Source organism: Panthera uncia, chromosome B4 (assembly GCF_023721935.1).
Source record: "Panthera uncia isolate 11264 chromosome B4, Puncia_PCG_1.0, whole genome shotgun sequence".
In the NCBI taxonomy this organism is placed as follows: Eukaryota; Metazoa; Chordata; class Mammalia; order Carnivora; family Felidae; genus Panthera; species Panthera uncia.
The window spans coordinates 89755422-89779554 of NC_064809.1; the positions used below are offsets into that span (position 1 = coordinate 89755422).

Below are 24133 nucleotides of genomic sequence, written 5' to 3' on the forward strand. Positions count from 1 at the left end.
TAAGGAGCTTTCCGAGTGTCTTTGGGTTGCTGCCTGAGAAAAAGGAAGCACTGAAAAATTTCTCCTCCAAAGATTTTATTCTTGAATCCCCTTCCCCCTCTTTGTGGCCCCCCCCCCCCCCCCCCCGCTTTGATATCTCTAAGGAGTGACACAGGCCCAGCAGGAGGGCATAACAAATGAACACATCTGAGCTCACATACTAGATACAGTTGGTCAATGTACAGATACACAGTTGCTTTTACTTAAATGAGGTTTTGTAGTTTAACCCTAAATGAGGTTTTGTAGTTTAACCCCTTTGCTCTTATTCAAAAACTCCCTCTCAAGGTTCCCTACAGAGTTTGTTGGCTCACATTCGTCCCTTTTATCCCACATTTACTCAAGACTCTCACTGGCTCCCAGCTCTACATCTTTAGTTCCAGTTTCAAAGTATTCTCACTGCCGTCCCCCTGAATGCTGACTCAGTGGCTCTGCGTTCTCTCCAGTCTGCCCCTCCCCTGTGACATTCCCACTGCTCCCTGACCCAGTGTCCCTGCTTCCTGGGATGGCTCTACATAGTCCTGTCTGTTCTGCTTCAGTTCTTTCAGGGCTTTTTGTGGTTGTTGACTACTTTTCATAGTTTGATCACATTTCTGCTAATCGTCCTTTTTATTACTTTCAGAGTTTCCCAAGTGAGGTTAGCATATAGCCCTTGCCTTTCCGTGGTCTGTAATGGCATGCCATACCTACAGTCTAAAGAACATTACCTATCTAGAAATAACTAACATTCAGCATGATGAAATGCATTAAATATGTTGAGAATACATGAGTTTATAAAAAAATACTTAAAAGTATTCATTAGTCATCTTGGAAGCTGATAACAAAATGGAGAGGGAGAGACAGAATCAAGCATTTATCATGCTTTTCCCATAAGGACTGTATCTCAGAGTAACCAAAGAGTTGATGAGGGAAAGTTTGTTTGTTTGTTTTGTTTTAATTGCAGCTAATAAATGCAGAAAGGACAATAGAATCTAAACATCACCACTGTGCAATCCCTAACAAGATAAAGAATCTGGGCAAAGGCCATCAATAGCTTCTAGGCCATTAAGTGAAAGACTAATGGGGAGCTTTATAAAGAACGGATCAAGTTGACGATACCAAAACCCACGGATCTAGTTTAACATTACAAAAAGAGAAACAACCACACACTCTGTGTCTCCTTATACGACAGCGCTTTTCCACCATCGTGAAGCTTGGCCACCATCATGGACGACACAGTAACTATCTGGACCAGAAGGTTCCTGACCAACCGACTACATCAGCAGAAACACACGGTCCTTGACATGCTTCACCCCAGCAAGGTAACAAACAGTACCTACGACAGAAATTCAGGAAAAGCTAGCCAAAATGTATAAGACTACACCAGATGGCATCTTCATATTTGGATCCAGAACTCACTGTGGTGGTGGCAAGACAATTGGCTCTGGCATGATTTGTGATCCCTTGGATTATGTCATGAAAAACGAACCCAGATGTAGACTTGGAAGACATGGCCTGTATGAGAAGAAAAAGGCGTCAAGGAAGCAGCCAAAGGAATGCAAGACCAGAATGAAGAAAGTCAGGGGGACTGCACAAGCCATTGCTGGTATTGGCAAAAAGAAGGAGTCAAGACTCTGCAGTGACTATCTGCGGTGATTGTGCAGATTTTTCTTGAGAAGATTAATAAACCCAGAGCGTTTATATGTAAAATAGAAATGTATTATATATGTAAAATATATAAACGCTCTGAGTTTGTTAATAGATAATAATATATATACACAAAAATATAGATACACAGTACATATATAATACACAATAACATATACACACAGTAATATACATATACACACACAACCCTAACTGTGAAATATTCTCATTAAAAAAGTGGAAGAGATTCTTATCAAGGCCTCTAGATCTAACTGCCAATTGTCTAGGAAATCCAGGAGACAGGATATCACAAAGGCAATCCGTAAAATCCAGAATGTGAAAATTTCTACAGGGAAAATTATCTGCTTTCTTCAATAAATTACAAGAAAAACAAAAAAGCAAAGGATACGCATATGTTACAAAAACTTTGGAGACAGATTAATGTGTAATGTATACATTTTGGCTCCTGATTTGAACAAAGCAAAGCAATTGTAAACAACAGATCTCTCATGGAACAGTCAGAGAAATCCAAAGATTGGGTTTTTGCTAGTATTAGGGAATTATTTATTAAATTTTAGGTGTAATAATGGTATTGTGGTTATTTTTTAGAAAGAATCCTTCTCTTTATTTTTTTTTAATTAATATGCACACCCAACATGGAGCCTGAATTCACAACCCCAAGATCAAGAGTCTCATTGCTCTACTGACTGAGCCAGCCAGGTGCCCCAAGAATCCTTATCTTTAAAAGATATATTATAAAACACTCATAGATATAGTTATATAAACTCTTGGATTTGTGTAAAAATAATCCAGAAGACAGAAGATGTGGATAGGGTAAAGATGAAAGGAGATTGGCCATGAATTGACAAGTTTTGAAGCTGGTGATGGTAGTTCATTATACTATTTTTATACACTTTGGTATATGCTTAAAATTTTTCATAATAAAAAAGTTGTAAAAGATTCAGCAAATAATACATTTCTCTGCAGATGCAATAGGAACTCCAGTGTCAAGAGAGAAGCTTATTCTAGAAATTATAGCCTATCAAATGGAAGCTATTCTGTAGGAGTATAGTGATACTCTTAACCCACTTTCTTCTCCTTTTCCTCCAAAAAGCTTCAGAAAATGTTACTGTCTGTTAAAATGTAGACATTGAGTGACTAGAGGGTGGGAAGAATGGTGTTCACTAGGGAAGTGGCAGGTTTATCCATTAGTTATGGAGAATCTCTGTTTTGTCCTCACTACTGTAGAAAGGAATGCAGTGATCCAGACTGGAGGCAATCTGTACAAGTCCCAGGTGAGTGCAAGTCCCCTTAAATGCCCAGTACATTATCTGGGCAGCCACAGCCATGTAGCTGATAGTTTCTTTCCTGGGAGGAGAGAAAAAGTTGCCACTAAAGGAACAGAGTTAGAGAAAACTGAGAACAAAGGGGCTGACATATTCCTAGGGAGGAATCTACAGTCTAAATCAGGAAGTTCAAGCCATGACAAGTCCAATTCTAATTCTGGCTAAAGATTAAAGGCTGAAAACCAGGGAGTTTGGGTGTAAGATGCCACCACAAAGACTTCTCAGGCCCGGCACGACTGAAAAAGAGGTGTCAGAGCCCATTGGAAACCAATCTAGTAAGCAGGAGAGGCTCAGCCGTAAGGTTGAATTGGAGTAGAGACCAGGAGTTGGGAACACATACTTTGGAGGGCCGGGGAGATACAGCAGATTTAGTGGAGAGGCTGTGGGTCCATTGGTCAGGTGGTCTCCTAGGAGTCTAGTGTCACATGTAACTGAGCCCAGGCAGTAGGTATCATTCAGGAATGGTGGAGAAGGAATTTGAAGCCCGGTCTGAGTTCAAGACCAATTGTTTTACCATTGCACACTCTGCCTCTCAGCTCATTTAACAGTCTGAGCATAAGGGAGAGGCCTCTAACAAGCAGTTCTGTTCTATCCACTTGGTGTTGTTCTCGTCTTGGCATCCCTCCCAACCCCTTGTTAAATGCCAATCCCCTGCTTAGGCAGCAGTAGAGGAGAGCCAACAGGATACAAAAGGAGGAATACGGAAGAGTCCGTGGGAAAGCTTGGGATTCTAGAGGCAAACCCACCTGGATTGAGTCCTGGTTTTATTTCTTTCCAGCTCACTAGCCTCTGGCAAGTTTCCTGTCCTTTAGTGCTTGTTTTATCATCTGTGAGATGAGCAGAATATTATCTATCTTGAAGAATTGTTGTGAAAATGAAATTTAAAATGGACTATAAAATATAGTACTAAAGAAGCCAGGAGCCCCACTCTCCCTTTTAAAACTGTTTTTGACCATTTGAGGTCCTGGAATAAATGGAAATAAGATAGACTGCAGGATAGCAGACACTTGGGAGGTTTTATTAGCATGTGGCAGCCCCATACCAAGAAAGTCACATACTCAACCTGTCCAACTTGTTTCGGAAAGAGTTGTTTTGTGAAAATTTTATGAGTCAAAATATTACAATACTTTGGCTAGTCTCTTCCCAGGAGCAACCCATCCCATCATCACAGAGGTATAAAAGCTGGAGGGGAGTTTCCTACCAATGCCGTCTTGTCCAAAAGATTTATATCTTTTGCTTTTCCATGATTTTCAACACTACCAATCAATTGGGCATGGGACCTCCAAGAAGCAAGAAACCTAAGTGATATCAAAAGGTTGATTCCTTTGGGCAGGGCAAGGATATCATTTGAAACTTTTTTTTAATGTTTATTTATTTTTGAGAGAGAGAGAGAGAGAGAGAGAGAGAGAGAGAACATGAGTGGGGGAGTGGCAGAGAAGGAGGGAGGGAGACACAGAATCTGAAGCAGGCTCCAGGCTCCGAGCTGTCATCACAGAGCCTGATGCGGGGCTTGAACTCACAAACCGAGAGATCATGACCTGAGCTGAAGTCGGACGCTTAACTGACTGAGCCAACCAGGCGCCCCAAAAGTTGGACACTTAACTGACTAGTTAGACACACAATCTAGAATTGTTATTGACTTTGAGTCATGGGCTTTTATGCTTATTTTTAAAAGGATCATTTGACTAATGTTTAATAGAACAGAAGTTCATTGTTGTATTTACTTTTAAATATCTTACTAGGTTAGCTGTTGACAACTCTAAATTTTGGCTTTTTTAAAAAGGCATCAATTGTAAAAATACAGATTAAAAATTTTTTTTAATGTTTATTTATTTTTGAGAGAGAGAGAGACAGACAGAATCCAAAGAGGCTCAAGGCTCTGAGCTGTCAGCACAGAGCCTGATGCAGGGATCAAATTCACGAACTGTGAGATCATTACCTGGGCTGAAGTCAGACACTCAACTGACTGAGCCACCCAGGTGCCCCAAGATACAGAATTTAAGGAACAGGGAAGATAAATGTTTAACTCAGTAGCCCCTTTAACATTGTTTTCATCATTTTTGATCAATAGCCATCCAATCAAGACCAACTCTCTAGGAGAATGCTGTAATTTTGTTTATTTCAAGCTAAGTTGCTGAAGACATTTCCACTGTATTTGTTGTCTCCATTTTATAAGTCCTTGTGGGTTCCCAAAAGACCATTATAGAACCTTCCCTAACATTAATCTTCTAAAGCCATTCTCTGGCACAGATAATTAAAACTTTTCTTTTTCTTAGACTCAATGGACTTATTTTGGATCTGCTGAACAACTTTTATTATGATTAGATTGGGGAAGATTTTTTACTACTATTATTTAAATGGTGATAAAACCTTATGGAACATTTTTCCATTGCTTACATGACCCCCAAATATACAAATGAATAAAGGAACTCATCAAATATCTGGGCCTCTTGTTAAAGTTAAGACTATCATCTGGAACACTAAAAATTTTTCCCCCATGTCTAGCCTAGTAGTTTATGCCTATAAACAGAGTTTTAGACAACAGGTAGAGTGAAAAGCTAGACTGGAAGGATCATGCTAGTTTTCTTGAATTCTGGGCAATGTCCCAACATTAAAATGAATTGCTCTCAGAGCTGCGGGGAGTGGATATCTGAAATCATTCCTTTATAAGCTGCAAGAGATTTGGGGACTATGAAATGGTAAAATGTCAGCTGGAAGGAAATTAAAGGTTTCAAATCCTAAACTTGACCTTAGAGAAAAGTTTGATTCCTTGAGTGGCCATGGGGGGTGGGAGTTTGGGAAACACAGCTACAATGGATCTAAGTGAGCACAAACCCAGAGGTCCCCAAACCAGCAGAATGCTGAAATAAGAAAGAAGCAGACAAGTAGGTCTTTGTTCCAATGCTGCTGGTTACTGGTCACTTAAGTTCTCTAAAAACCATAAAGCCAATGGTGTCATGGTTCAGCATCTGAACCTGGTAGCCAGACTGCCTAGGTTTACGCAGCTGATCCCGTCATTTACCAAAGGTTGAGCTTGGGAATCTCAACCTCTCTAAGCCTCATCCGTAAAATGAAATTCATAATAGAACCTAACTCTGAGGAGTGTTGTGGAGAATCAATGAACGGGAATATATACACTTGGCACACAGTAAATGCTCTATATTATAGAGCTCCTTTTATTTTGACTCCCGTGAGTTGCTAAGAGGAGCATCTGAGACAAAAGAAGTGAAATGTGAAGGCTGCAAATGGCCATGCTAATTCAAGATATCGTTAGTTAGTTCTCCAACAGACCTACCTCAGTAACTCATCAGAGGGCTGGATGAAATCTCAAACCGTAATGGGAATGAGTTCTCCTTCTATGTCCTGTCACAGCTTGTGTTTGCAGGAATTAGGAAAAGAGAGTCATTTCTTCTTTTTATGTATCTGGTCAAGTAGAGACCTAACACTGCTGGCAGCCATATCCTCACCTGGATGATTGCCTATTATTTTATTTTTTTAAGTTTTTTTTTTTTTTTTTTTTTTTTCTGAGAGAGAGAGAGCAAGCGCAAGCAGGGGAGGAGCAGAGAGAGGGAGAGAGAAAACCCCAAGCAGGCTCCACTCTGTCAGTGCAGAGCCCGATGCAGGGCTTGAACTCACAAATTGTGAGATCATGACCTGAACTGAAATCAAGACTCAGACTCTTAACCAACTGAGCCCACCCAGGTGCCTACATATTATTTTAATAAAGTGCAATCTATCTCTTGCCCTTGGAACTGGGCAATGCTGGGAAAGAGATGGGAATAGGGGTCCTACTGCTTACGTCCTCCTTATCCTGCCTTACACAGCCCTCTTCTTAGGTTTTCTGGCAGTAGATTAACCATACTTTGAGTCACCCCATGGTCCATGATCTTTCTTCTTATATAAGACTGTCCTAATCAGGAATTACAAAGTCCAGCTTTCTACCTCTGCACAGATTGAATTCAGTGTATGGAGAATTGGACCATTAATTGGGGTGAGGATGTGAAATGGATTCTGCTACCTGAGAAATATTCTTGGGAGAAAAAAAAACCCAAATATTGCTATTTAAATGTTGCTAATACCTAAATGGCCTGGTTGCTGTGGGAGCATAGAACAGAATAAGAGAAGGGGCTATCATTTGGGGAGATGCTTTGAGTTCCTTCATAAAAGATGTTATCAGAATCTTAGAACTTTAGCTAGTTGATAACAGCCCTGTCAGAAGGCTGACTTTTCCTCAAGGCCTGGTGGTATCATCAACCTAGAACCCGCAGGAAAAAACATTAGGAACAAGTTTTATGGATGAAATAACATATGGAGTTATATACTGTTAGCAAAATACACAATATTTTGAAAAATAACTCTGAAGCTGAGCTCCAGCTTCAGAAAAAAGGAAATCAACCATCAATAAGATTCTGTGATAGGAATTCTGAAAATGTGTGAGACAATTTCCCCTTTCCTTTAAAATGGATAACACTGGTATATATACTATGATTGGCATCATTAACATTTATTGTGTGTCTATTCAGTCAACCAAATAAAATTTACTCTCTCCATATGCCTGCAAAACACCCATTCTCTTGCAGTCCCTGGAGGAATCTGAGGAAAGGGATATTTAAAAAAATTTTTTTTAATGTTTATTTATTTTTGAGAGAGCGACAGACAGAGCATGAGTAGAGGAGGGACAGAGAGAGAGGGAGACAATACAAAACAGGCTCCAGGCTCCAGGCCTCTAGCTGTCAGCACAAAGCCCTATGGGCTCAAACTCAACAGCCATGAGATCATGACCTGAGCCGAAGTTGGATGCTTAACTGACTGAGCCACCCAGGCACCCCACTAGAAAGGGGTGTTTTGATCAGCCTAATCCTCAAAAGAAAATCTGAAGCTGCCTTCATGGCCTTTCTTACCACAAGTAAAAAACCATGCACACACCCTCTTAGCCCATTGACTAAATGACAGCAAAATGGCTCATATCTTGTAGAACTCTTCTTCCTGTAATCCTCTAAAGTGGGAAAAGACAAGGGGTAGGGAAAATGCTAGGCTGTTGCAGGGGGGTATGTGCGTTCTGCTTTTTTTTTTTATCACAACCCCCCCCCCCCAGCACCATGTCACGGGTGAGGATGGGTAGGTGGATAAAACCTATCGATTGGAATGTATCTGTATCAGTTTGCAAAGCACCAAGAAAAGTACATTTGATTATGAATTGCAATAATGAGCAGTGAGCAGCACAGTCGTTAATGTCAGTGCTACTGCTATTCCAGGCAGAGGTCAACGTTACCACACGAATGAGTGATTCAGCATTACAAAACTGTGAGGTATCTCCTCTGCAATCAAATCTGGCTCTCTCAGAAGTAATCAAAACAAAGTGCTCAGCAGGAGCAAGGCTGGAGAATAATTTGGCAGTGTATTATAGTGATTACTGTTATTTTATCATATCTGTGGTAGAAACTCTCCGTTGCTGACCAAACTCCATTCTCCTCTTCTTTTGCACATATCCTCATCCAGCCTCAAGACTGCATTTCCCAGTCTCCCTTGAGACTAAGTGTGGCCACAGGACTAAGTTCTCAAAAATGGAATGTGAGTGGAAGTGGTGAGTATACCACCTGCATCATTTGCTTAAAATGAAATTGATGCTTTGGACCTGGGCTCTTGAACGCTTCCCAGATGTGCCCAGGACCCATCTTTGATGATTCTGATGAGGACAGGGCTCTTTCTGGGGGATCGTCAGGGTAACAGAATGAGAGAAACATTCTGTACTTTTGGATCAATTGGAAAAGGCCTCTACTTTGTCCTGATGCAATATATTATGCAATACACCCTTCTACAAAATATAATATGATAATATATATATATATGTACGTGGCAATGAGAAAAAATGAAATATGGCCTTTTGTAGCAACATGGATGGAACTGGAGAGTGTTATGCTAAGTGAAATAAGCCATACAGAGAAAGACAGATACCATATGGTTTCACTCTTATGTGGATCCTGAGAAACGTAACAGAAATCCATGGGGGAGGGGAAGGAAAAAAAAAAAAAAAAAAAAGAGGTTAGAGTGGGAGAGAGCCAAAGCATAAGAGACTGTTAAAAACTGAGAACAAACTGAGGGTTGATGGGGGGTGGGAGGGAGGGCAGGGTGGGTGATGGGTATTGAGGAGGGCACCTTTTGGGATGAGCACTGGGTGTTGTATGGAAACCAATTTGACAGTAAATTTCATATATTAAAAAATAAAAAAAATAATAAAAAAAAAAAAAAAACAAAAAAAAAAAAAAAAAAAACAATGTCGTGCCATAAACAAGAGAAGTTTGTGATGTCACCAGTCTTCAGGTCACGCCTAGGTAGTCTCTCTGCTCAGCAGCTCTTCAGGATGAAATGAAGGTATTAGTTGGGACTGCTGTCTCATCCAGGCCTCAGGGTCCTCCTTCCCATCTCATGTGTAATGGACAGAACGCGTGTCCTTTCTGCTCTAGACTGAGGTCCCTAGTTCCTTGCCGGCTGTCGGCTGTCGGCCAGCAACCCCTCTCATCTCCTGGAGGCTGTGAGCACTTCCTTCCCACATGGCCCCCATTGGTAGTTTGCACCATAATTGCTGCTGCTGCTACTCTCAGGCCGTCAAGAGCACGTCTCTCTGACTTGTTACTCAGATGTTTGCAATCTGGAGAAAGCTCTGCTACAGAAGCGCTTATCTGAATAAGTCAGGCCCACCCTGAAAACCTTTAGTTATCAAGGCCATAATATAATCCCAGGAATGATATATCAGAGATTTACAAGTTCAGTCCAGACTCTGGAGGGGTCTCTATAGGGTTTGCCTCTCAAGGAGTGGGAATCTTGGGCATTTTAAAATTTGATTTTAATATACATTATATATTTTTCTATACTTAATATACATATGTAATATCGACATACATGTGACATATAACATAATGCAATAATGGTTACTTATAATAATAATTATGCTTACTATGTTCTAGGATCTTACAAACCTGCTTATGTGCATTTGATCCTTTAATCCTCACAACAAACCTATGAGAGAGAACATTATACTCACAATTTGACATATTACAGAGGTAACTGTGGTTTAGGGAGGTTAAGTAATTTGCCTAAAGTTATATAGCTAGTAGGTGGCAGAATCTGGAATGTACCCAGTCTATTCCCAGGGAGCACAGACTCTGGAAATGGACAGACCTGTTATACATGCTCCTGGTGCCCTATAATTCTTCGTAGCACTTGTCACAATGCCAATTAAGTAATTATCGTGATGGAAATTGGTTATGTCTGTTTCCCCAAATAGAGCATAAACTTCATCAAGGAAGTTGTATCTGTTTTGGAACACATTGAGCAACAAGTAACAGAAAACCTAACAAATAGGGATTGACCTTCTTCATGTAAAAAGAAGTACAGAGGTAGCAGCTGCTAGTAATGTTCTGAAGGCTTAACTATATCAGGGTCTCTCTCAATTTTTTAAATTTAAATTTTAGTCTGTTAACATATTGGTTTCAGGAGTAGAACTCAGTGACTCATCACTTACATACAAGACCCAGTGCTCATCACAAGTGCTCTCCTTAATACCTATCACCTCTCTAGCCCATCTCCCATTCACCACCCTCCATCAACCCTCAGTTCTCTATCAGTAAAAACCTCTTGTGGTTTGTTTCTCTCACTTCTCTTTACCCCTGTCCCATATGTTCATCTGTTTTGTTTCTGAAATTCCACATATGAGTGAAATCATATGGCATTTTTCTTTCTCTAACTTATTTTGCTTAGCATAATACATTCTAGCTCCATCCACATCATTATAAATGGCAAGATTTCATTCTTTTTGATGGCTGAGTAATATTCTATTATATATATAATACATAGAATATATATTATATAGAATATATATAATATATAGATATATTATAGATAGATAGATTATATATATAGATATATTGTATATATATAGAATATATATAGAATATGTATATATATAGAATATATAATATATATAATATTATATATTATATATATATTCTATTATATATTATAATATATAATATTCTATTATATATATATATGTATATATGCCACATCTTCTTTATCCATTTATCAGTTGATGGACATTTGGTTATTGTTGATAATGCAGGATAGCTCTTTACTTCAGTGGTTCAAAATGGCTGCTACAGCTCCAACCATCACATTCAAATCGAGGCTGGGAGAAAGGAAGAATAATGACGAAAATCACATCTGCCTTATTTTAGTAGGAAAGCACACTTTCCATTCTTGAGCTTGGCCATAACTAGGTGCTTAGAACTCTAAGCTGCAAGGGAGGGTAGGACAGTGAGATCTTGCATAGTCTAAATTGGGGAGGAAAGGTGTAGTGTATATTTGGTAAGCAAAAAAATAGTGTCTGCCATGGGCAGTGATTGTATCTGTCTTATTCATCATTTTGTGTCCCGCACCCAGTTTAATGATTTGCACATAGTAGTCTCTTCACCACTGTTGAGTGAAGGTTTGCTAAATACTGAGTGCAAAATGCTTAGCACAGTCTTAGCATACACTACATAATTGATAAACAATGACTATTAGTAACTACATTGTTTAGAGATCCCAAGTGTGGTGTGTGTGTGTGTGTGTGTGTGTGTGTGGCAGATGGATGCTTTCCAACACTACTTTGGTTGATTAAGGAAAAGCACCAACAGCTGATGGTTCTGCGAGGCACATTAGCCACAGAAGGGCCCTGAATGGGGTGGGAAAATTCGAAGTGTTCCATCTCTTTCTAGCCCCACTGGTGCTTTGCAGGCTAAGACTGGCCAATAAGGGATAGCCCTGTAGCAATTGCTCAGCTGCTATTGGTGAAGCTCAGTTTACACAGCTTGTGGAACTGGTGAATGCTTAAAGCTTTCTTTCTTTTGGTAAAGAGGAAAAAAAAAAATCCCCACCCTAATGGTGGCCAGATTTCTCTGCCTGAGGCTGAGACGAGGAAAAACGTTCAAGACCTTTGTGTCACTACCTTCTTCTTGGCAACATTTCAACAAACTTGCTGGTTGCCCCCTTCACTTCTCTCCCTCTCCGCCGCAGGGCCAGGCAACAAGGTAAGTTTAGATTGCCCCGTGAAATAGACACCCCAGTCTCCACTCACCCTCTCAGAACTAGGTGAGCACGCCCAAGTAGCAACAATGCTGAGAATGGCAGGTGTGCGGCTTCCCTCTTCCCTTAACAGCCACCCTGTGGCTTGGGGGCTATGTTAGTTTGTTGCTGTTGCAAAGTACCCCAAACCTGTGGCTTAAAAAAAGAAATGTAGTATCTCAGCGCTCTGGAGGCTAGAAGTCTGAGAACAAGGTATCAGTAGAGTTGTTACCTTCTGGGCTATGAGGGGAAAACTGTTCCAGGCCTCTCCCCTGGCTTCTGGCATTTTGTTGGCAATACTCGGCGTAACTTGGCTTGGCTTCCTCGGCTTGTAGAATCATCGCCCTGGTCTCTGCCTTCATCCTCACACGGTGTTCTCCCTGCGTGCATCTGTCTCTGTGTCCAAATTCCCTCCTTTTATAAGGATACAGTCATGTTGAATTAGTCCTATCCTAATGACCCCATCTCAACTTAATTGTCTGCAAAGGCTCTATCTCCAAATAAGGTCACATTGACAGGTGTTGGGGTTTAGAACTCTCACACCTTTGCGGGGATACATAATGATGTTAGGGCCTCCTAAAATGTTGAACTAACTTCCAGGATCTTGCGTGAGAACCAGGACCTATAAAGATAGTGATTCCATGACCTGGATTTTTAGGATAACACTGATTCCTTGCAATGTTTTCAATGAAAACAATTGGTTAAACATACTTTAAAGAGACTTATTTATGTTTTAGGCCTTTATAAAATTTCTCAAATAGTCAAGTCAGATGAATGAATGATTATGATTAGAATTACAATTCATGGCACATAGCCTCCATGTACCAGATATTACTGGAAGGTTAACTTTAGTAATACTGCAAAGTGGGTGTGAACAGACTCATTTTACGGATGAAGAAACTGAGGATAGATGGAGAACATACCTACTTACGGTCAGGCCCAGTCTGGGAGTAGCATATCCTGACTAATAACCAGTGTCTGTTTGATTCCCCGGATTGCTACAGCATGTTTTTGTTTCAGAAAATTCGATCTCTCTCTCTCCATTTGTAGCTCAAATCATCTGTACACATTATAATGGCTGGACATGAAAAAATGAGAGTCTAGACAAACTAGACTTTTAATAAAAAGAGAAAATTGTGACCAGCAGTGCTGAAATAGCACTTCATTGATTTACTAATTTAATTCTATCAGATAGATCATGGTTATACCTAAAGTGAGCAGGCAGTGGTATGTTTCTAATGTTGTCGAGAAAAATGTGGATCGGTGTTTAAGTAACTCTTCAAACCTTTAAAACCTTTGCAGGGCATAGGCAGACGGACATTGAGGAAGTAAACAGTCAAGTCTTGACCGTGTCCCTAACTAAAAAGACTTTAGAAAGAGACAGGCATTGTTGAGAGTTTCATAATAGCAGAGTTTAAGAAAGTGCCATTTGTTTTAAATTACTCTTATGGTCTATAAAATGTAGACTCCTCATCAGAGTATTTAATTGAAGTCTTCTTAATACCCAGGTTAAGTTACATTAAAGAGAAGATGAAGAATCTCTTTAAATCACTTTGCTCTAATAGGATTTTGTGGATAAGAACCTAATTTAAAATAAATGGGCCACTGGCTAGATTTAGACATTTCTGTCATACAAATTTCTGCTCCAAATATATTTGCAGTAATGGATTTTGATATATTGTAAAAATGGTCAGTTGTTTTGGACATTGTACCTGTCTTCACATGCATGAAGTAACTGATGAGCAGCTTCTGGAAATTTTGCTAATTACCAATGGCTGCTTTTTAGTGTGACAAAATTAAAGAATTTAGTGGAGCACAGATGTAAGACCTGCTTTAAACCAGTAGCTGGCCGTCAAACTATTTCTGCCCAGGGAATTCAGATGTAGAATCCTCACATATTCATTCAGCATATTCATTAAACACTGTGGGCCAGGCACTGTTCACTATGGTTGAGATGCATCGGTGGACAGACTGATCCCTACCTTGCAGAGTTTACTCCTAGTGGTGGGGGGGGGGGGGAAGGGGGGAGAGCAGTAGACAGGAAACAAACAATAAGATATTAAGAGAGTCAGAAGCATCAGAATAAAAGTTAGGATAAAATAGCCAGAAAAAAAAAGTGAGAAGGTGACAGTGCCACAAGAAAAAGGAAAAGGGACAGTCAGGCAAGAGGCGCTGAGAATGTTGACAAGTGACATCACCATTTTAAATAGCTTGCTCAGGGGCTCCTGGGTGGCTCCATCGGTTAAGCATCTGACTTTGGCTCAGGTCATGATCTTATGGTTTGTGAGTTGGAGCCCTGCGTCAGGCTTAGTGCTGACAGCTCAGAACCTGGAGCCTGCTTCAGATTCTGTGTCTCCCTCTCTCTCCCCCTCCCCCACTCGTGCCCATAGTTTCTCTCTCTCTCTCAAAAATAAGTAAACATTAATACATACGTAAATAAATAAAGAGCTTGCTCAGGGCAGGCCTCACAGCAAAAGTGGCACCAGAGTCTCAGCCTGGAGAAGCTGGATTCAGAGTTTCCATTAGACGAACTTGAGCAGGACCACGTAGAATACAGTGCATAGACATTTTAAACAATGGCCCAGGTTTGGATGGCATTGGCGAGTCAAGGCCTAGCTGAGGAGAGTTCTGGAGACAGATCACATTCCACTCCCTCTCCATCTCCCTCCAACTCCGTCTCCAAAAAGAAGTGTGTATGGAATAGAGAAGAGAAATCACAGGTTTTTCCAGAAGGTATGGGAGCAGGGATGGGGGTAAATGGTAGAGATGATTATACGCTGGAAGAACAAATTACTTAAAGGGGACATTCTGCCTTCAGCTGAAGACCTAATGGAAATGTTGAAAATCACCCTTGAAAATTCCTCTGCAGGGGCGCCTGTGTGGCTCAGTCGGTTAAGCGGCCGACTTCGGCTCAGGTCACGATCTCACGGTCCGTGAGTTCGAGCCCCGCGTCGGGCTCTGGGCTGACGGCTCAGAGCCTGGAGCCTGCTTCCGATTCTGTGTCTCCCTCTCTCTCTGCCCCTCCCCCGTTCATGCTCTGTCTCTCTCTGTCTCAAAAATAAATAAAATGTTAAAAAAAAAAAAAATTCCTCTGCAAAGTGCCCATTGGAGACCAGCAGACCAACTCTCACGAACTTGGCATTGCCAGGTTTTCTTTTGGCATCAGAGTAGTTTTCTGTGTCCTTGGTAGAGCAGCAGATAAAATAATAGATTTGCACCGTTGGGCCACCACCTGAAATGTCTAAACGTGGTAAGAGGATTACAAGGGAACTCAGGTTGACGAGGTCATAGCAGATTCATGTCTCTTGTCCCGCTCTGGGGAGGCTGTTCACTTGAGGGGACAGCAGGCAAGTGCTATTTTAACATCTCTCTGTTCCAAGCAAACGCAGTTGAATTTGCATAACTTACTTACAAATAATTATTTAATGTAACGACAGCCTACCTATCAGCCTCAGGTCTTGTGTTTATCAGCTACTATCAGTGTGCCTCCCTCTCTCTGTCTGCCTCTCTGAAAGGGTGACTTTCATCTGCCTGTTTTCTGTGGTTTTACAAAGCCACCGGAGTTTACAACCTCGTGGCATTTGCCCTTTTTTACTGTTCATTAGGGTTACCTTTACTAAGCTATTGAAACAAATATGTCACCTGTATATTTTTCTTTTTGCTTCATTTAGTTCAATAAAATGAGTCCTGCGAATTGAAGAAAAAACTCATGCAAAGTAACACGATTCACTTGTATACACTTACTTCATACAGACAAGACCCAAATTAAGAGAACTGCCTGAGACAGTGAAACAATTTAGGACAAGTTCACAATATCATGAAACTTGAAGACCCTTAGTTTAATTATTAGTCAGGATTATTCTGATTACATATGCATAAACTTCTCCTTGGGGATAAGAAATAAGAAGATTAAGTTGTCTTTTTCTAAGCAACACATTACAAGCTTAACCAAGATTAACCACATTATAACAGCTAAGATTATACATTCAAGATTCTAGTTACATAATTTAAATATTTCAGAAATTGAAGGTAACTCCTTAAAATTCCCAAACTAAGACAAAAAAGAAAAAAAAAAGGTTTTCTTGTGTGTTTGTGATTGTTTTGTGTGTTGTGAGAGTGGTTTAATCAATTAAACACAGTTCTAAATAAGTTTTCTCTTTTTGGGGGGTAGGAGTATGGGAAGGGATATTGTAGTTATAGGAGAAGCAATTGAAATTTAGTTTTCCTTTTGGTAGTGTTCCTAAAGTGGAGACTTTTTCAAAATTCTCAAAGATCATTATGCTTCTCCAATTCTCATCTTGGCCTCAATGGGAATACCATTAATCCCTTTTAGTAGACTTTTGAGAACTCTGCAGAGTTTAGACCCTATTGCAAAAGAAAAAATAAAGACCTGAAATGTACTGTTCCCTCCTGGGTGACTGCCAAGTTTCCAATTCTCAGCAACTCTTTTCATAGATGGCACAACCCTTACTAATATCTAATTTCACACCTATTTAGGATAAAATAGTTAAGCAAGTCCAATGAATTTAATATCAAGAATTAGTTGCTTAAATAATTCAAGGGCTGCTTTTTGAAATAAAATTTTAGGAACAAAATAGTTTTGTAAACACGAGTCCTGTGATACAACCTGAAAAAATTCCAAACCCACTGGCAAGTCCGATGTGGGTGAAGGGAGCAAAGAGAGATCTTTGAGAGTGCGGCACCCTTGGCACACAGACATCTTTAGAATTCACCGTTGAAAATGGCCAAAGGAAGCCAACACCTAGCAGAGTTCCAGAGTGAGACCTGGGGTCTGAGAAGCCGCTGTAAATCCTGATACTCCACAAACAGTTCTGGAGGATCAGCCGGGCATGCCTGCCTGGTAGGGAGTTATTTACAAGAGGAACCACGGAGCCTTGTGGGAAGGAATTCACCCAAAGAAGGGAGAGGTGTGTAAGCTCAGTCCAAGGACAATGGGTCATTGTCAGAGGGGAGGGGCAGTCTGAGGTTACAAGGTTTATGTGGCTCATATTTCCTTCCGGCCCTCGTTGCATCCTGAGACCGGTGCCCAAGTCTCAGGAGGAAGAGTGTTTGATAAGAAGCTGATCACCAGCATCATTGTAAAAGACAGGTCGGGCAGCATGGCTCTGTGGCCCGTAACAGAATATAAGTCAAGTGAAGGGTGGGGTAAATTCCTCAGTTTAGCCTCAAGGCGGTTGGCACATGTTACAGCACTTACATGCTGGGGGTGTCATTCACAGCAGCCACCTACGATCCCCTGGGCCATGTTGTATGAGTGAAAGAGCCAGGACCACAGCCACCTGGCTGCTGGATGTGGGCACAGCAACCGACACCTAAGTGAGAACTACTGGGGAAGAGGACGGCAGAAGACTCCCATGTCACAGCCAGGAGGATTAAATCTGGCAGTCCAGGAGGTGACCCAACTTCTAAGGATTTCCTTAGCCACTCCAGGAGGCCTGAGACGGGGCTGGAGCCTCCTGTGATTCATCTAGAAAGACCAGGCAGATACTCTTCGGTGAAAAATCTCTTGATCCTAGGGCTCCCGGGGTGGCTCAGTCAGTTAAGCATCTGACTTCGGCCCAGGTCGTGATCTCACAGTTAGTGAGTTTGAGCCCCGCATCGGGCTCTGTGCTGACAGTTCAGGGCCTGGAGCCTGCTTCAGATGTTGTGTCTCTCTCTCTCTCTGCCCACCCCTCCCCCCGACTCACGCTCTGTCTCTCAAAAGTAAATAAACATCAATTTTCTTTTTAAATCTCTTGGTCCTATTGCCTTGCTAGCATCCCCAAGGCTGGTGGGACCTGGGGAGACACAGGTTATGTCTGTGACCTGTGCGCTCTTCTCACTGCTTGCTCCCCTCCATTCCCCACTGCCGTCCTCGACACGTGCACAGTGCTTCAGAAGTGATGACGTTTAATGAGCACCTGCAACATTCAGTGTGGATACGAGCAAACCTGAGAAATGATGTTTACTTTAATCTAGTTTGGGAGTCACCACATGTTTTTTAAAAATGAAGCAGGATGAAACAAGGAGAACAAATTAAGAGAAAGCATTTCGTACCGCCGCAGGAGTGAACGACCTGGTGGCTTCGCTCAGGAAAAGTTTCTTGGAAGAAGTGAGGCGATAAAGGCACTGGCGAGGAATTTTGCTGTTTCTACTTATGATTGTGAAATCCCAGTCCCCTGTGTGCAATGTTAGTTCAGGCAATAGTACACACACACACACACACACACACTAAGAAGGAGTTATCTGAAGTGGAACAAGGTCATAGAGCAGCACTGTGAACAATTCTCCCCGGTATAATCCACAGTTCCATTGCCCTCCTCGGGAGATGATGAAGTAAGTAACAGCCATGAAAACTTTAAGCGCTTATATTTGAATCTCTTGAGCCCTGTGAAGAGAGAGGCAGGCCCAAGTTTCATTCAAAATTCATGCCATAAAGCCGAGCACCTACAAAGTGGGAGTCAGGAGCAGTCTGGCCGTGTGCATCAGACTCCCGGGTAGAATCCCGAGTTCTCCCCGGTGCGATTATGGAAAAGGTACTTATCTTCTCTCTGAACTCGAGTGTCTCATCTGTAAAATGGGAATAACACTCACCTCAAAGAGTTGTGAAGATGGAATACGTACAGAAAATCTGATAAGCTGTCTGCCATATAGAAAGCATTCAACACATCAGGATTGAGGTTCTGGACACGGGGACAGGCATCTCCTCAACCATGAAATTGGGAAAAGACAGTGGTGTTTGGTTATCGGGAATGTAAGAGTGCAGTCATACTAACAGTTCCTGACAGTGCCCAGAAGAATCCTTCTGGCCTCCAGCTCTCCTCCTGTACCGCTGATCGTAGACCCCAGTGTCTCCTTCTGGATCAAGAGGTAGGTCATCGGCTCCACCTGCAGCAGTCAAGAGCTGATGTCAAGGGCATGCTCACTGCATTAAATGCTGGACGTTGGGATCTGAGGAATACCACCCTGTCTTCAGAATCTCCACTTCTTGGGTGTCGTCAGGACTGCTGGTCCTGGGGACAGCTCTCACAGCTTCTTTGTCTTTGATGCTTCTCCCAGTCAGGGTCATTGTTAAGTGCCAGCCACTACTAGTAGCTCTGGCCCCGGGGCCTGATGTTGGGAAGGATTTGGAAGGAGCAGAAATGTGTTTCCTCCCAGTGCTGGGCCGGGATCTGGCATTGGGACCATTTCTCTTGTCTCTGCTTCTGCCCAGTAGCCCCAGCCCTTTCATCTCCTTTGAAGGGGAAGAGGTGTGTTTCCAACTAAAATAGAGAAAACCCTGGGATGTTAGCCCTCTTCCTCCCTTCCCTAATCAACTATTCAATGATGCTTTGAAAATTGTATCATTTAATGCAAATAACACCGCTAGAGCAAAGATATTGTTCCCCTGTTTTACATATGAAAAAACTAAAGAACTCCAGGTAAACCCCTTCACAGCTAGTTGGAGACAGAGCCAGGATATAAACCCAATTTTTCTGACTCAGAGCCCTTCTGCTTTCTGTCACTCTATAATTCACACAGAACTGTTGGTGCGGAAAGACCCAATTCTAGGACTTGTACCACCAATATCTTAATAGTCCCCGATACCTATGAAGCACTCAATTATAGTTTGTTGAGTAAATAAATGCATAAATGAATACCAAGTACAAACACAAAGCCAATAATCAAACAACTCGCTCAATGATAATAGGCTGCCCTCATTTCAATAAACAATGTTCAGAGACATATATCATGGGGAGCATGTTGTTTATGAATGATGGAGGCTCCAGCTAATTTTACAATGCACAGCAGAAGGTGATAGGCAGGCAACTTCTGGGCCTAGTGGCGCATTCATTCTAAGACACAATATACATCAAAGGCCTGAGCAAAGGCTTTGTGCAAGTCTCCTTGGCTATGAACCAGTGATGAGGACAAATTGGAAAAACAGCAGCAAGCAGGCCTGAGAAGTGAGTTCTGCATTTAAGCACATTGATATTAAGCAGTGCAAGAGAATTGAAACTTTGAGAAGCGCTAATGTGCTAAATATTAGAGAGGAAATGAAATAGCCCACGGAGGGAGTGGAAAAAAGCAGAAAAAAAAATGCTCACTGTGTATGAGGGAAAGGAAGTTAATAGATTGCTGAATAGATCAGGAAATGATTTTTTTTTTTTCCAGAGGCTTCTGTTCCTTTGTCCACAATACAAAGAAATGATAAGTCCCCCCTGAGCGTTATGGACCCATCATTCTCATCTTCTTTCCCCCTCCAATAAGTTACTTGTTTGTAAAAGACACCTGAACAACAGCTTACGAAAATAAAAGTGCTTCTCCACCACCAGAAGACCTGCCATAAGAGTTGGATGAATTACAGGCACCAAAGAGCTCAGGAAAAGGCCCAGAAATCGAAGTAACAAGATGAAAAAGGAAGCACCATATTATCTCTGGTTATTGGCAACTGTACATCTTAAAATTTTTACCATATTGTGTGACATTGCAACTCATTCATAAAGTCACTGGTCACCCAATGTTTACTATATCTTCTTGAGTAACAGGTGTAAGGCTGGGAGCCGGGGACAAGGTGACCCTGCCTTGCCTTTAAAGAGCTCCTTTCTATCATAGGATATAATGATCTATCTTATTACAAGTAAGATATGTAAATGTTCTCTGAAAGCACTCTGCTTGAGAGATGGGTAGGAGTGGAGGCTGAAAGGTTTCACAGAGAAGGCTATGTGTGAGTTAAATCTTGAATAGTAAGTAACAAACATGGACGGAGGCAGATCCAGGCACTGGAAACAGCATGAGTGGAAGGCTTGAGAAGCCTGCTTGAATACTATAAATTCTATGAGGGGAAGATCCAGACTATGTGAGGCCTGGAGATTATATATTTGGAAATCCTCTTTAATAAAGATAATAAAAATTATGAATATGAAATAAAATATTAAAATGATTTATTTAGAATGAGAAAGTAGTGACAACAAATTATAAGTGTAAAAGCTGGTAAATATCACTGGAATCTGGAAAAATAATATAATTTGTTATTATATTATAATAATAAGATAATAATATAATTAATTCACTGCTTACTATACTCTCCCCACCATTTGGTGGAAATGGGGATGGGGTGCTTCTCCTACTCTTTGGTAGCCTCTTCATATAGCAACAACTTTACAATATTGTATGTATGGAAAAAAGAAAGCTAATAATTTTTCTATGATGCTTGATAACATTGAATTTTATTATTTTTTTAATTTTATTTTTTATTTTTTTGATTTACATCCAAATTAGTTAGCATATAGTGCAACAATGATTTCAGGAGTAGATTCCTTAGTGCCCCTTATCCCTTTAGCCCCTCCCCCCTCCCACAACCCCTCCTGTAACCCTCAGTTTGTTCTCCATTTTTATGAGTCTCTTCTGTTTTGTCCCCCTCCCTGTTTTTATATTATTTTTGTTTCCCTTCCCTTATATTCATCTGTTTTGCATCTTAAAGTCCTCATATGAGTGAAGTCATATGATTTTTGTCTTTCTCTGACTAATTTCACTTAGCTAATACCCTCCAGTTCCATCCACATGACTGCAAATGGCAAGAGTTCATTCTTTTTGATTGCCGAGTAATACTCCATTATATATATATATATATATATATATATTTGTATATATATGTCTTTTTATATTTATACACCACATCTTCTTTATCCTTTCATCCATCGATGGACATTTGGCCTCTTTCCGTACTTTGGCTATTGTTGATAGTGCTGCTATAAACATGGGGGTGCATGTGTCCCTTTGAAACAGCACAGCTGTATCCCTTAGATAAATGCCTAGTAGTGCAATTGCTGGGTCCTAGGGTAGTTCTATTTTTAGTTTTTTGAGGAACCTCCATACTGTTTTCCAGAGTGGCTGCACCAGCTTGCATTCCCAACATTGAATTTTATTATTACCAGTTGAGAAAAAAATATGTTACAAGTTCACAAGTCTTTATTGTTAATACCACGTTAATTTTTTAGGGCTGTTATCAAATTTGGGGAAATACTGTCGAGTTTCTTTTATGTATGCTATAAGATTTTAGGGTGTTTCAATTTCTTTTTGGCAGTGACTTGCCTTTAATTCTCTTTGAATTAATGACACTATCATCCTGTTGTCATTAATGTTTTCATTATGGTGGTATATCGTGGGTTATATTTTATCTTCCTTGATGTCAGTAATTTTATGTCAATTCAGCAAGAAATTTAACATTTTTTTTTCACTGTAGTCACATGCTTCACTCTTCATTAATTGGATTATCAAACAATATCCATGACTTTTTTATTACTTTTGTTCAAAATTTATCTCTTCCTTTGAGTGACTTTTCGGTGTCAAAACAATCTCTATAGATTTCATCACTCATCTTTATCACATTTCACATTTTATTAATTTCACCTAAATCTTTTCTTTCATAACTTAAATAAAATAAAATAAAAGGAGGTACCCTTCACATGCATTTAAATCAGGAATCTATAATTTCTCACTTGTTCTATTGAAGTGTTTGTAAAATGGTTACCGCATTATAGTTAAAGAGTATTTTTGAGTTTTACTAACTTAAAAAAATTTTTTTCATGTCTATTTATTTTTGGGAACTAGAGGGAAACACAGTGTGTGCAGGGGAGGGGCAGAGAGAGAGGGAGACACAGAATCCCAAACAGGCTCCAGGCTCTGAGCTGTCAGCATGGAGCCAGATGCGGGACTTGAACTCGCAAGCTGTGAGATTGTGACCTGAGCTGAAGTCAGATGCTTAACTGACTGAGCCACCAGGTGCCCTGAGTTTTACTCATTTTTAAATAAACTTTTTGCGTCTTATTTGTGTCCATGTTGCAAGTCTTGAACACCTTTATAAGGGGCAGATCACGTTGTTACATCTAGACTAAAAGTTAAAAAAAGAAAAAGCCACATTGATATGTGGGTTTATTTATTTTTCAATTTATTCATTTATTTTGAGAACAAGAGAGAATGTGCAAGTGAGCATGTGTGGGGCACGGGCAGAGAGAGAGGGAAAGAGAATCCCAAGCAGGCTCCGTGCCGTTAGTGCAGAGTCCAACGCAGGGCTCGGTCTCACAAACTGGGAGATCATGACCTGAACTGAAATCAAGAGTCCGTTGCTTAACTGACCGAGACGCCCAGGCACCCCTGGTGTGTGGGTTTAAATACTATATCCAGGAGATGAACCAGAAAACACTGAACGTTTGCCAAATATCAAAGCAATCAACAACCTCAGGAACTGTGGGGTTACTTTTTTTTTTTTTTATTATAGCACGATTAAGGAGTGAGCTACATAGGGCACATATTGGGCAAACTTGATCAATATGATAAATATTGAGATCTTTTCGCTCACCTTTTATAGCAGCTGTGTTGTCATGATGTTTGGTTGTAAATGTTGCCTGGTGGCAGGTTATAATCAAACATTTGTTTCACTTTGTTAAATAAAGTCACACATAAATTCTTTTCAGGTGGCAAAATAAAGCTAAATATAAATATATAATATTTTTTCCACATAAACATATTCCACTATATCCAAACAAAACATAACTCCAGGCCAAGTTCTCATTAGCTAGATCCCAGAAATGCTTATGCCTACTGCAGTGCCGCTCGACGCTGGGGGTCATGTGACTGGAGAAAAGCTACAATAGGAAGAGACCGTGCTCTTAACTGATTGTGGTTAAAAATATCTTTCTTTTCCAAATTTATGAAAGCATAAATATCCTTATTTTATAAAAACATTAAAACCCTTCCTCCCTCCAACCCTTATTTTCCAAACAATTTAGTCCAAAAAACACTAATTGGGACCAAGTGAAGTAGGTGCCTGTTAGAAGTGGTCGTGGTCATGACAGCAGCATGATGTATCAAAGACCAAATGGGATGAAGGAAGATGGCATCTTCTGTGGGGCTGGAAATGGGTAGATCTGGGCTGGTGGCGCCCCAGAAGAATGAGGAGGTTGTCCATGAGGCCAATGGAGGACTTTGGAGTTCAATAGTGGTAAAGAGGGAATCTGAACTCAGAGTGAGGCAGGATTGGG

General features: G+C 40.7%; 1 pseudogene; it reads left to right on the top strand.

Annotated features, from left to right (window-relative positions):
• Positions 1-1239: 1239 nt before the first annotated feature.
• LOC125919880 (40S ribosomal protein S24-like) lies at positions 1240-1671 on the top strand (annotated as a pseudogene).
• Positions 1672-24133: the final 22462 nt, after the last annotated feature.